Source organism: Myotis lucifugus, unplaced genomic scaffold (genome assembly GCF_000147115.1).
Source record: "Myotis lucifugus unplaced genomic scaffold, Myoluc2.0 scaffold_375, whole genome shotgun sequence".
Classification (NCBI taxonomy): Eukaryota; Metazoa; Chordata; class Mammalia; order Chiroptera; family Vespertilionidae; genus Myotis; species Myotis lucifugus.
In genome coordinates this window covers 624,761-638,331 of record NW_005871423.1, presented here as the reverse complement: position 1 = coordinate 638,331, position 13,571 = coordinate 624,761, and positions in this window count along the sequence as shown.

Below are 13,571 nucleotides of genomic sequence, written 5' to 3'. Positions count from 1 at the left end.
GATTCCTGAAGTGTTTTATTTTTAAATTTAAATGCTTTATTGTTTAAAGTATTACATGTCTCCTTTTTACCCCATTGACCTCTCCCCAGCCACCCCCACCACCCAGCACATGCCCTCACCCCCCTACTGTCTGTGTCCATTGGTTATGCTCATATGCAGGCATACAAGTCCTTTGGTTGATCTCTTAACCCCTCACCCCCTCCACCTTCCCTCATAGGTTGGACAGTCTGTTCAATGCTTCTATGTCTCTGGTTCTATTTTTATTCATCAGGTTATGTTGTTCATTATATTTCACAAATGAGTGAGATCATGTGATATTTTTCTTTCTCTGACTGACTTTTTTCACTCAGCATAATGCTTTCCAGTTCCATCCATGCTGTTGCAAATGGTAAGAATTCCTTCTTTTTTACAGCAGCATAGTATTCCATCATGTAGATATACCACAGTTTTCTAATCCATTCATCTGCTGATGGGCACTTAGGCTGTTTCCAGATCTTAGCTATGGTAAATTGCACTGCTATGAACATAGGGGTGCATATATCCTTTCTGATTGGTATTTCTGTTTTCTTGGGGTATATTCCTAGAAGTGGGATTACTGGGTCAATTGGAAGTTCCATTTTTAATTTTTTGAGGAAATCCATACTGCATTCCCACCAGAAGTGCAAAGGGTTCCTTTTTATCCACATTCCCTTAGGCACTTGTCGTTTGTTGATTGTTGATGATAGCCATTCTGACAGGTGTGAGATGGTACCTCATTGTCGTTTTGATTTGTATCTCTCAGATGATTAGTGACATGGAGCATGTTTTCATATGTCTCTTGGCCTTCTGTATGTCCTCTTTTGAAAAGTGTCTATTGAGGTCCTTTGCCCATTTTTGATTGGATTATCTTTTGTTAAGTTATATGAGTTCCCTATAAATGTTGGAGATTAAACCCTTATTGGAGATAACATTGGCAAATATGTTCTCCCATGCAGTGGGCTTTCTTGTTGTTTTGTTGATGGTTTCTTTGCTGTACAGAAGCTTTTTATTTTGATGTAGTCCCATTTGTTTATTTTCTCCTTAGTTTCCATTGTCCTAGGAGCTGTATCAGTAAAGATATTGCTACGACATATGTCTGATATTTTGCTGCCTATGGATTCTTCTAAGATTTTCCTGAAGTGTTTTCTAAACTCTTAGTAAAGGAGGGAATGTAATTGAAGCTAAGGATGCAATGCTTGGGTAAGGCCAACTCTTCTTTGACTTATGTTGGTTTGCAGAAAGCTGGAGGGATTCCTCCTTTCAACATATTTCTGGTTTCAGAAGACCTCATGGAACCTCATGAGAAAGGGTCTTGGATCCAGGTAGCAGTTGGGGGCTTTCCCATTACTTTGTTCCTGTCTCCCTGACTCTGACTTTGTCCTGACTTGCATGGATTTTCTGCTCTGTGGGTGTAATTCCTTTACCTTAGTGATAATTTACCCCCTCATCTGTTCTCCACCCATGTGTTTACTTGGCATTTTTATATTTTCTTTTCCATGTCTGGACTCCTAAACCTTCTATTGAAGGTGCTCAGCTAGGTGTATTTATCCTAATGGGATGCTTTGCCTTGACTCCAAGGAATGGAGAGTTCTGCTGTATTGTTGGAGGTAAAGGAGGTGCATGGGTTGGAGAGGATTCTAGCAGTTTGTGCCCTATATATTGGAAACACCTGCGAGTCTTAAAAACTATACAGTTGCATGGACTGTTATATAAATTAAATGAGAGTGCATAAAGAAGAGAAGACATGGAAGCAGATCTTGTCTGGAAAGACCCTCCCATCAATAATAATAATAACTGATGACGATTATGTTCATGCTCTATGTGGGCAATGTGTAGAGTGCTGGGCATATACAGAGGCTCAGAAATTAGAAACTTGCCGAGGTCATAGTTTGTAAATGCAGAAGTCAGACTTGGATCCAGCTCTATCTTTGGGCCCTGTGTATTCTTCCACCCTCCCCCCCCCCCCAATGTATTTTTTTATTGATTTTCATTTCTTTATGGAATGGCCTGGAAGAAATCTAAGTCCTGACACAAAAAGTCACTAAGTAGTTCTGCTCTTTATTTGTATTTTAGAAAAAACATTAAAATCCTCATTTCCCCCCTCCAAATCCTACTTTCTGTTTTTACTGTATTCTAACACCTCAAGACTGACCTATGCACCTGTCATTCTCCAGTGTTTTCTTGGCACCCAGAACGCATCTATCTCTTCTCTCTCCCCTTTCTCTTCTATCTCTTTATAAGTTTACTTATTGTTTTTAAGTTGTTCTCCTTCTCCGGTCTTTTCTTTGTATAACTGGCCTCCTGATTCTATATCTTAAAAGATCCAGAACAGCCTGGCAGAACTTTCTTTAGAGGAAAGAACTTTCAGGAATCCAGTGGCCAATTACACTTAGGAGCTTGAACTTCATTCTCAAGGTTTAGTCAGGGACTGACATAGGTTTGCATTTTAGAATGTTTACTTTCATGGGATTGTTCAAAATAAATGATTACTACAGTTATATAAACATGGTAAGTGCTTAGCATCTATTTATTAAATTTACCGGTATCCTGAATCTACCCTAGGGTATAAGAAAACTTGCAGTTACAGATAACTTTAGCCAACTTTGCTAAATATAAATAAAAAATTAGGACTGAAGAAAAAAGTCCCTCTGCAAAAAATGTGTCATCATGGTTTTTTTTTAATTCAGCTTCAAACTTATCTTAGAATTGCCAAGCTTTCAAAGTAAAAAGAAGAACATAGGGGAAAAGAAAATAGTAACTCAGGAAGTGAAATACCTTTCAGACTTAATCCCATGGGAACTCTTTATGACCAAAGCTCTGGGTAATATAAGTATCAACCTTAGCATGTTATAGCAATTGTGGTAATGGGTTTATTTTTTAAAAATATATTTTTATTGATTTCAGAAGGGGTGGGAGACGGAGAAAGAGATGGAAACATCAATGATGACAGAGAATCATTAATTGGCTGCCTCCTGCATGCCCCACACTGGGGATCAAGCCTACAACCTGGGCATGTGCCCTGACTAGGAATGGAACTGTGACATCCTGGTTCATAGGTCGATGCTCAACCACTGAGCCATACCAGTCAGGATCAAAGGTAGTTCTTAGGGGTGTTTATGAAAAGTTGAGGACCAAACAACAGAATGTAGATTTAATGTTAGAAGCTCTAAGGACTAAATATGATAATCTCCCCTTGTCCATGGGGTATACACTACAAGACCCCCAGTAGGTGCCTGAAATGGTGGATAATACCAAAAAACATGTACTATGTTTTTTCCCCCTATACCTACATATCTATGGTTAAATACAATTTATAAATTAGGTACACTAAGAGATTAACAACAACAATAAAATAGAATGATTATAACAATATATTGTATTAAAATTTTTGTGAATGTGGCCTCTCTTAAAAACTCTTATGGTACTGTACTCACCCTTCTTGTGGTGATATGAGATGATACAATGCTTATGTGATGAGATGAAGGGAAGTGCATGATGTCGGTAGGCACTGGGATGGAGTGTTAAGCTAATGCTGACTTTTTGAGAACATGTCAGAGCCATGATGATATTGATGGCTGGATGTCAGGAGCAGACAATGTCAACAGTTGGGGATCCTTGACAGTGGAGGTTTTTTTGATTAGCTAGCGGTATACAGAGAGGATACTCTGGACAAAGGAATGATTCAAGTCCAGCAAGGGACAGAGCACAATGGTGTGAGATTTGATCATATAACACAGGAGGTGTGTAATTTAAATTAATTTTTGGAATATTCTATTTAATATCTTTAGACTGTGGTTTACCACAGGTACCTGAAACCACAGACAAGGGGGAAATACTGTAGACTGCTTTCTAGGGTATAAGATTCAGGCACATGAATTAGATTCCTAGAACATATCTATTAATTGTGCTGAATCTACTAATTCTCTCAGATTTTTTATAGGAGCCACTATGGAACGGGTAAAAATTATTTTGGTCTGGAGGATGTTAAAGCCAATGTTTTTTAATTCACTTTGACATAGAAACCAAATCTCTATAGGATGGCTGGGAAAACCCAATTCTAAGTATCATGCTGTTGAGGCATGCTGATGCCACAATAGCTTTTCTAGGTAACTGCTTTGCTAAGTTGTATGAGCTTATTGTGACTCATTTAAGAAAGTTGCCTAGAGGTGATGATTTAGAGTATATCAACGCGTTCCTTCCTGCAGCAGATTAAAGGCAACCTCCTGGTTTGTAAAGAAGTGTTTAGTAAGGCACAACATACAGACAACCTTTAAGGGGCGACATCTAGGGGACAGTTGTTTGGGTTAAATGAGATGTGTAGGCAGTATCTGCACAGTCAACACACAATGAATATGAATCCTTTTTGTTTCTCAGCAAGGTGCCCGCCACCATACAAAATTTATGTTGTCATTAAATCTGATTGACCTGATGACATAAAAGGACAAATATGTCTAACATACCAGTGGAGCCTCTTTTCCACTTTCCCTCCTCATTGGCTGTGATTTTGTCATTCTGGCAAGATAAAGAGGGAAGGAAAGTAAGCTTGACAATTGGAAAGTCTTATGGGAGATATGATACTTGAAGGAAGGACAGTTAGAGAAGTAGGTTTGGAGAATTAGGGATAATCAAGTCAAGTGGAGAAGCATGAACAAAGGCTGAGAGATATCATGATAGAGTTCCTCCAAGAGGAAACTCATCCTTGGTGAGTAAAAGAAGATACTCAACTGAACTAAAAAAGAGAGGGAGGGAGAGGGAGAGAGAGATAGAAACATCAATGAGAGAGAAACATTGATCAGCTGCCTCCCCCACTAGGGATCAAGCCCACAACACGCGCATTGCCCTGACCAGGAAACCTTTGACCTCTTTATGCATGGGTCGACACCCAACCAACTGAGCCACACCAGCTGAGCAAACCTGCACTTTTTTGATAGTTCAGTGGGGATATAAAAGCTACTAATCTATGTAGTGTAAAGTGAAGGGTGGACAAGTTTGATGGCAAAACTTAGTGATTCAGAAAACAATTACGTGTTTTATAATTATTCATTAGGCTGAAAATGTTTGATACTCCAATTCTATAACAGTTCCCCTTTTCACTGTATACTACAATGTTGAAGCATATTTATTTTTAACCGGTAGCTTAATATTTAGCACCAGCTAATTAGAAATTCCTTCAGTTTTACACATGGAATGTTTCACAAGTCTTAAAAGAGGAAATTAAAAAATATATTTTTGATATAAGAAAATAGAATGCCTAGTTGTCTTTGTCCTCTTTGAAAGAAGGGATATTCTAAATGTAATTTTATCTGTATCTTAGATATTCAAATAGAAAATCTTTATTTAAATTTAAGTGCTTTGGAAAAAAAACCCCACTTAATAAGGATTCTACATCATTAGTCATATGGAAACAAAGGTATAATTTTCCTGAAAAGTTACATTTTTAGCGGGAATATTTTCATGCAAAGCATCTTATTTTTCTCTGAAAGTCATGCCTTTCCCAGAAATCAGTAATTTCATTTCAGGATTTTAATCAGTAGTTTTCTTTCTTCTACAATCTGTTGATAGTGGTAGGAAACTTGAACTTGAGACTCTGTTTAGCCATGTGGATCTTGAAATTAGTGTGTCTTTCTCAATGGGACATCATTTGAAAAGGGAATCAAAGTGTTGATTTAACATAAAAACACTGCAGAAGCATTTCCCCATGACATCATGACAATTCAAAATGAAAATTATAAGGAAGTTGTGAGGAAAGGAAGATGTCTTAAAATTTAAACACTCTGGGAAAGTTCAATAAAACTAGAGAGGTAATTTTCCACAGGTCTAGTGAGGACTCCCTGTTGAGTTAAGCTTTAAAGTGAAAAGACAGCTATGTATTTTTAAAAACTTCACTTGCAAAGTTTAAAAAATCAACTATAAGAGAAATCGAATGAAAATTTTAATTTTTAAATGTTCTCCAGATGATTCTTAGGTGCTGCCGAGGTTGAGAAATCCTGTTTCCTACTTGATATTTGACCTCTTTCACTCAGTCAGAATTATTGAAAGCAAAGCATTTCTTAATTTAATATTAAGCAAATATTAAACATGAGAAAATATCTATGTATTAAAAATTCTCCTAGGAAACAGGAGTTTTTAGCTACTCTACACTTGATTGTTCTATTCTACTCTAGCAATTTTCCATGAATTGTTCCACCTCTTTTGTAAATCATCCTCTATTCTTCCTACTTTCAATCCCTTCCTAACTCCTGACTTTGTCGCTTTATCATTTTGGCAACTATTATTTTTCTCACCTCAATTTGCTGCTTCCCCTTCTTCTTTATCTTTTCTTTACTTTTCGGTCTTTCCTTCAACCTCGGTCATCCTCATTCTGTCCATTAGCGACCCAGCTCCGTCACAATCTCACAGGTTTTGTTCTGCCCACTCATTCAGACAGTTTGAGCTGCTGTTTGAGATCATAAAGGCTTGGCTCCTGCTTGGAGAAACTTCCATTTTTCTATTCATCCTGCCAAATCCCTGTACATGTACAATGCAGTGTGAATTTTGTCTCCTGATGAAAAGATAAAAATACCAGTTCCCCTCCCCCAATCAAATGAAAACCAGCCCTATGACAAAGGATGCATTTTTAGAGAATATGGCTTAGTTTCATAAATTTTGTGAGGATACGCTATGATGATTTTATTTTTTAAAATATATTTTCATTGATTGCAGAGAGAAAGGGAGAGAGGGATAGAAACATCAATGTTGAGAGAGAATAATTGATTAGTTGCCTTCTGCATGCCCCCCCAGTGGGGATTGAGCCCATAACCCGGGCATGTGCTCTGACTGGGAATTGAACCATGACCTTCTGGTTCATAGGTCGATGCTCAACCACTGAGCCATGCTGGTTGGGTACCTCTGATGCCTTTAGAAATTTTCTATGGAGACAGAAGAATCATTTGAAAGTATCCTTTTGGTACTAAAATAATCATAGAAATTTTCTGAAATCTCCATATAGGATGCACCCTAAGGCTTACTGTTGGACAACTGTATTAAATTTTCTTCCATGAATGTTGTATAGAGCTTGATTCCATGTGTTTTTCTCTTGCCACGTCTAGTCCACTTTGACTATGAGTTCAAAAGGACTTTAATGTTCTTTAATACCGATAAAAAGAAACAAGCAGTTTATAAGCATCAGACTGGGCCCTGTGTCTTGGCTTCAGCACTTGAGAAATACTTGAGGTTATTCACAGAGAGCATCAACAGTGAATTCAGAATGGGATTTAGATTTGAAAAATCTCAATAGGAAACAAGCATCACGAGAGACAGTAGCAAAAAATGAAGCAGGCACTATTCCCCCAGCGCCCTCAGATTTAATTGAGCTTAACTTGAACTATCACGTGTACTTCTACAGAGCACAGCATTCAGAAAAAGAGATAGAAGTCCTTAGGAGGTCTGGGGAGAGTAACCAGAAGAAAGACATCTCTGTGAGGAACAGGTCAATGAATGGGGCTGTTCAGTCTGTAAAAAAGAGAGTTTACCAGTCAGTGTACCTAATCACTGTTTTCAAATATTTAAAGGGGTCTTGTGTGGAAGATGCACACAATTTGTTCTGTAAACACTAACCGGTAAGAGGTTATAAAATTATGAACGTAGGGTGTATTTGAAAGTATGCAAAGAAGAAAACAAATGCGTGCCATAAAAATCTAGATCTCCTTTTTAAAAATGTATCTTTATTGTTGAAAGAATTACAGATGTCCCTGTTTTTTCCCCCATGGACCCTCTCTAACTGCCCCCCCCAAGTCTTTACTGCACTATTGTCTGCATCCATAGGTTATATATACATGCATATAAGTTCTTTGGTTAAATCTTGATCTCCAAGAAAACAATTTCTCATATTCTAGGATTTACAACACTTTTCTACATGTTGATTTCTTAGTGAATTGTCTCTCAGTTAATTTAGAACTTCATAATGAGCTATTTATTTCTTTTATATATAATCTTAGGTTATTTAACTTTTCTTGGACTTGATTTCCTTATCTTACCACATAGTAAGCTTTATGTAAATGTAAGATATTGTTGTTGCCTAGCAAAATCATAAAAAATGTTGAAATTTTGAGTGTGATTTATTGAGTTTTAGGAAAGAATGCTTTTCACTATCTGGAATATGTTGTTTTAAAAGGCTGTGAGTAAATGATGGAGTTAATTTTCTAATATCACAGCCTTACCTGCACATATACTATTTAGAATGGATTGCCTCTATGTATTTAAACTCACACCTGAGAAAATATTTTAGATGTGTACCAGGCATCATTACGCAGGACAACTGGAGGGGTATAGCTGAATTTAGGATGGGCATCTTCTTTTGGAAGTTTATTTCTCTCCTATCTAATGTGAAAAGTAACAACAGCAACAAGAAGAAAAACTAAAAAAATCTGAAATTATATAAATATGCCATTATTTTTTTAACGTTAGATTTTTAAAGTTTTGCAAATAATGAGTAAATACAGGACAGGGCAAGGTAGATTTACAGTTGTGAGTACTCAAAACACAGAGTTTATTCTTCTATTGTCATTAATTATGGTATTATTTTCCATACAAACAACTGAAAACCTACTTTTGCCCTACTCTGTATAAGATTCCCTAAGTTAAGAGCATCTCTTGAGTTTCACAGACAAGGAGTTCATCACCACCAAACCAGTGTTATATGAAATGTTGAAGTGTATTCTTTAAGAAGAAGAAGAAAAAGATAAAAAATATGAAGAACAAAATGGCAGCAAATACACACCTATCAACAATTTAATCTAAAAATCAAAATAAATGAATAAGAAATATAATGAACAGAATAAATGTGAATAAAATAGAATCAGAGGAATGGAAATGGAATAGACTGATGATTTTCAGAGGGATGGGGGTGGAAGGAGCAGGAAGAGATTAAACAAAGATCTTACTATATGCATATATTATGCATATATGCATTAACTATGGACACAGACAATAGGGTGGCGAAGGCGGGCGGTAGGAACCAGATGGAGGGGGGCAATGGGAGGAAAGAAGAGGGACATCTGTAATACTATCAACAATAAAGGGAAAAAAAGAAAGAGATTTCTTGAAAGCATTAGTTGTGGATAGCATCCAAATAAATATTTAAAAATCATTAAAAAATACACAGGATAAAAGAAAATATCTTTTACTAGGCCCTGCAATTTTAGAAGCATTGACAATTGAGAAAAAGAAAACTTGGCAATGTGCACATAGATAAATACATTTTTATTTTATTAAAAATGATTGTCCAGTCCAGTCAGCATGTCTCAGTGGTTGAGCATCCACCTATGACCAGGTGGTCACAGTTCTATTCCTGATCAGGGCACATGCCTGGGTTGCGGGCTTCATCCCCAGTAGGGGGCATGCAGGAGGCAGCCAATCAATGATTCTCATCATTGATGTTTCTTTGTCTTTCTCTCCCTCTCCCTTCCTCTCTAAAATCAATAAAAATATATTTTAAAAAATTATTGCCCAAACTAAATACCCTGAAAGACCTTCACAAATTCTGAATAAGATGGTAAGGTGGGGGGGGGGGGGGGGAAGGATGTAAAAAAATGGAGATTTCATAAAAAACCCCACATAAAACAAAACAGAAATCCTACACAGATAAAATCACTATTAATATGATCATGTACTTTATTTCTCTTATTATCTCCATATAGAAAATGTTCTAGGAAATTGGGTTGCTTCTTGAAGTGGAGGATTAAGAGGCCTGGTTTAAAGAATTTATATGTCTCGAACTCTCCATATTTTCAGAATCTTAATTTGGTAAAAATATTAATGCTATGGCTCCAGCAAGACATATTTAATTGGTCTGGGGGTGGGATCCAGATCCTGTAATTTTTAAAGTTCCCCAGTCTTTCCAAGGTCCTGCTAAGGCTGAGAAATCTACTCTAGAGCAGATTTTTTGTTGTTGATCAATGACCTCCTCCTCAGCTCCTTCAGCCTGGAGTCCTGAACAGGACGGTACTTGGCTCTTCTTATTTTGTACCTTGGGATGCATACCTATTCCTTAAATGTATCTAAAATGCATTTAAAATTTTCCACAAAAATTTTAAATCTCTGCTGCTCACTCCCAAATCAGGGATCCAGTCCCCTCATTCCGCTCTTGAACCACATTACTAAATGCTTATTGGACACTTTCATTTCAGTGTCGTCTGCCAACAGCATTAGCCATCACGGCTGTGAAAATGGCAGTCATCCTTGATGCTGTCGCCTTCAGTTTTCTTCTCTGTCAGCAGGTTCTTGTCTGCTTTTCTACTAACATTGAGCTTTTCATCCTGCCCCCCTCTCCCAAGCCTGTCAGTGTAGTCCAGGCTCCCACTATCTGGCATAGACTTCTGGCCTCCTCAAATCTAGGCCTTCTCACCTCCAGTGTATCCTGTTTGTGTCTAACAGATGAATTTCCTTTCAGCATGGCTTTGATTCCGTTCCCCACCTTTTATTGCTCCTTACTTCCCCCCCATATCAAAGTTCCACATACTTTGTCCCATATGCTTCACAGCATACTTGAATTTGACTAACTCAGTGTTGCCCAAGTCAGTGCTTCCCACTGACAACTTTTGGTGGTATATGAGTAAACTTCAAAAATGTTCAGTTATATACTTAAATTTAATGTAAACTAGAAAAATACACATGCACTTCAAATCCGTGATTTGACTGAATTTTATTTTTTAGACTGAGACTAAAGTAAATCTTAAAATTTTTAAAAGCAAATTTAAATAAAATATTAAGTATGTAACATGGAAGAATTGTGAAGGTGATATATGAACAGCTGACATTCTTTAAAAAGTCATTTATGTTAGGCCCTAGCTGGTTTGGCTCAGTGGATAGGGCATTGGCCTGCAGACTGGAGGGTCCCCGGTTTGATTCTGGTCATGGGCACAGGACTGGGTTGCAGGCTTGATCCCCAGTAGGGGGTGTGCAGGAGGCAGCTAATCAATGATTTTCTCTCATCATTGATGTTTCTATCTCTGTCTCCCTTCCTCTCTAAAATCATTAAACATGTATTTTTAAAAAGTCATTTATGTTATTTTCACTTCCTGGAATAACACGGGACAGATTCTACTCGTCCTTTCAGTCCCAATTTATCTTCAAAATTCTCCATAATGTCAACCATGCCAAAATGACCAGAAAGATGTAGGAGAATGAAGAGAGAAAACAAAAGCCACAGGTTTTGACTGGGAACACTGGTCACGTGTGAACGCAAGGTTTTCCTGAATGTTTCGAGTGGACGCTGATGTGGTGGCTCCCAACCTGGGCTGCTTTTTTGAATGGTGAAGGGAAAAGGAAAGCTAAAAGGGGGTGGGTGCGGGGGGGAAGGGGCTGTCCCAGGTGAGCACATCGGTTGCTCTCAACTGCCATCCAGGCAGACAGCTCCCTCTGAAAGTTGGACACGTGCAGATTGAGAAACACCAGAGCTCTAGTCCTGCCCTCCTCTGTCTTCTAATGCCACCACCACCACTTCCTCTCCTGCCAGCATCCTGTCCTGGGCTGTGTGCTCTCTGAATGGAGACCAGGGCCAGAAGCGCGTCTGCGGTGAGAGAGGTGCCAGGCCAGCTATGGGCTGTGAGGAAACGTGCCATGGGCTGTTGTAGCTTGTCTGCGCTCTTCCTGGAAAAACCAGTCCTAAGTACTTTGGGGAAGAAGCCCAAAGTGGCAATTAATGTTACTCATCCTCCTCCCACTCCACAAATAGAGGCTTTTCCCATAGTTAAATCACGGTTAAGTCATAGGACGTTTTTTCCCTTTACTTTCTCCCTCAGGGGTATTCTGGACTCTCCCATCCCCCACGACTGTGCCTGACTGGGCGCCATTCTGGTAATCATGTTGCTTTGAGGCATCCTTCTGTCTCTCTCCTCTGGAATTAAGTCAGTCAACTATAAAACCACTTTTTTTTCACAACAATTTTTAGTGGTTTCACTCTTTATCAAACCAGAGGAAAAATTTCAAGTGAAATCAAGGTGTGTGTGTATGTGAGAGAGAGTGAAAACTGAACTAGGGGTTGGGTATCAGGTTTACTTTAAGCTCGGCCTTTAACAAGCTGGGTGCTGAGGTGCAACTTATTTCCTCATCAGTAACATGACGGGTGGGGCTACAGCACCTCTAGTCCTCTCCCAGTTCAATGGACGTGAAGATGCCTTTCTCTCAGTATATTCCAGTGTTTCCCAGTATTTCCTTTCACCTTTCTGGACACCCTGCCAGATCCACTGGTAGCAAGTGTATCAGCTGATTGAAAAGTTTTATTTAAGAGGCAGGTGGATAGGTTTTATTTAACGTTTTACAGTGTTCTGAGTTGGCGGGGGAGGGGTGGGGGAGCGGAATGCAGAATGTGACTGGTTCTATCAGCTCCTGGTTTGAGTAAGAAGCGATGAGTGTTTTGTGGAGTTGGGACTAGAAGGGGGTAAAAAGTTGTTTTGAAGAGTGAAGGTAGTCTGCTTGTTTATCAAAGTTACTGAATAAATAGTCATTCACAGATTGAATTTAGGAAAACTAAAGACAACCAACTGAACAATTTAAGCTGAGATCGGAAGAAATCTGGAAGTTTATTCTTCTGCTTCAGGAAAACTTAGTATCTTAACATCTGAAACTCCAGGTTCCACTGTTAGAGAGCTCACCATGTTAGACATCCAACCATTCCATTTCCAGACAGTGCTGATACACTCTACATGTGTAGGTTGTTTTCCAGGGAGTTGTAAAAGCCTCTGATTATATACTACGGTGTGTGTGTGTGTGTGTGTGTGTGTGAGAGAGAGAGAGAGAGAGAGAGAGAGAGAGAGAGAGAGAGAGAGAGAAAGGGATGGGAAAAGTTTGCAAATGTTTTCTTTCTCAGGGAAAGCTTATTATTTCACAAAAGTGACTGTGGGTGGTCATTCCATTTGTGCATCTGAGAGGTTAGAATTATGCCATGAGCCTGGCCATTGTGGCTGGGTGGTTGAGCATAGATCTATGAATCAGGAGGTCATGGTTTGATTACCAGTCAAGGCACATGCCTGGATTGCAGGCTTGATCCCTGCTAGGGGGGCAGGTAGGAGGCATCCGATCAATGTTTCTCTCTCATCATTGATGTTTCTGTCTCTCTCCCGCTCTTTCTCTCTGAAATCAATAAAAATACATTAAAAAGTATGCTATGAGATTTTTAATGTGTTACTTTAATTTCCCCTAAGTTTTATATCTTGATTTGAGGTCCTTTAGGACAAATCCTTGTTTTCAGGAAACTGAAAGTTATAAGGGCTCCAAGAGGGATAATTCCTAATAGACCTCTTTATCATAAGTTATTCCTTTGTTGATGCTCAGACCACAAATCATTTTCCCAGGAACATGGCTCAAAAGGTTTCATTTAAAAAAAACAAGTAACATTCTGTCTGAAAAAAAAGTGATTTTATCCTTTTGTATCATGTCCTCCATTTCCAAGGAAAGTTTTTAAATGAAAAATGCTTCTGAAGAAATGTTCTAAAAAATTAAGGATTACAATTCTTCCTTTCAAGGTGTTTAGTGCTTCCTCAATATAAAATCAAGTTCACATCACAAGGTCTTTA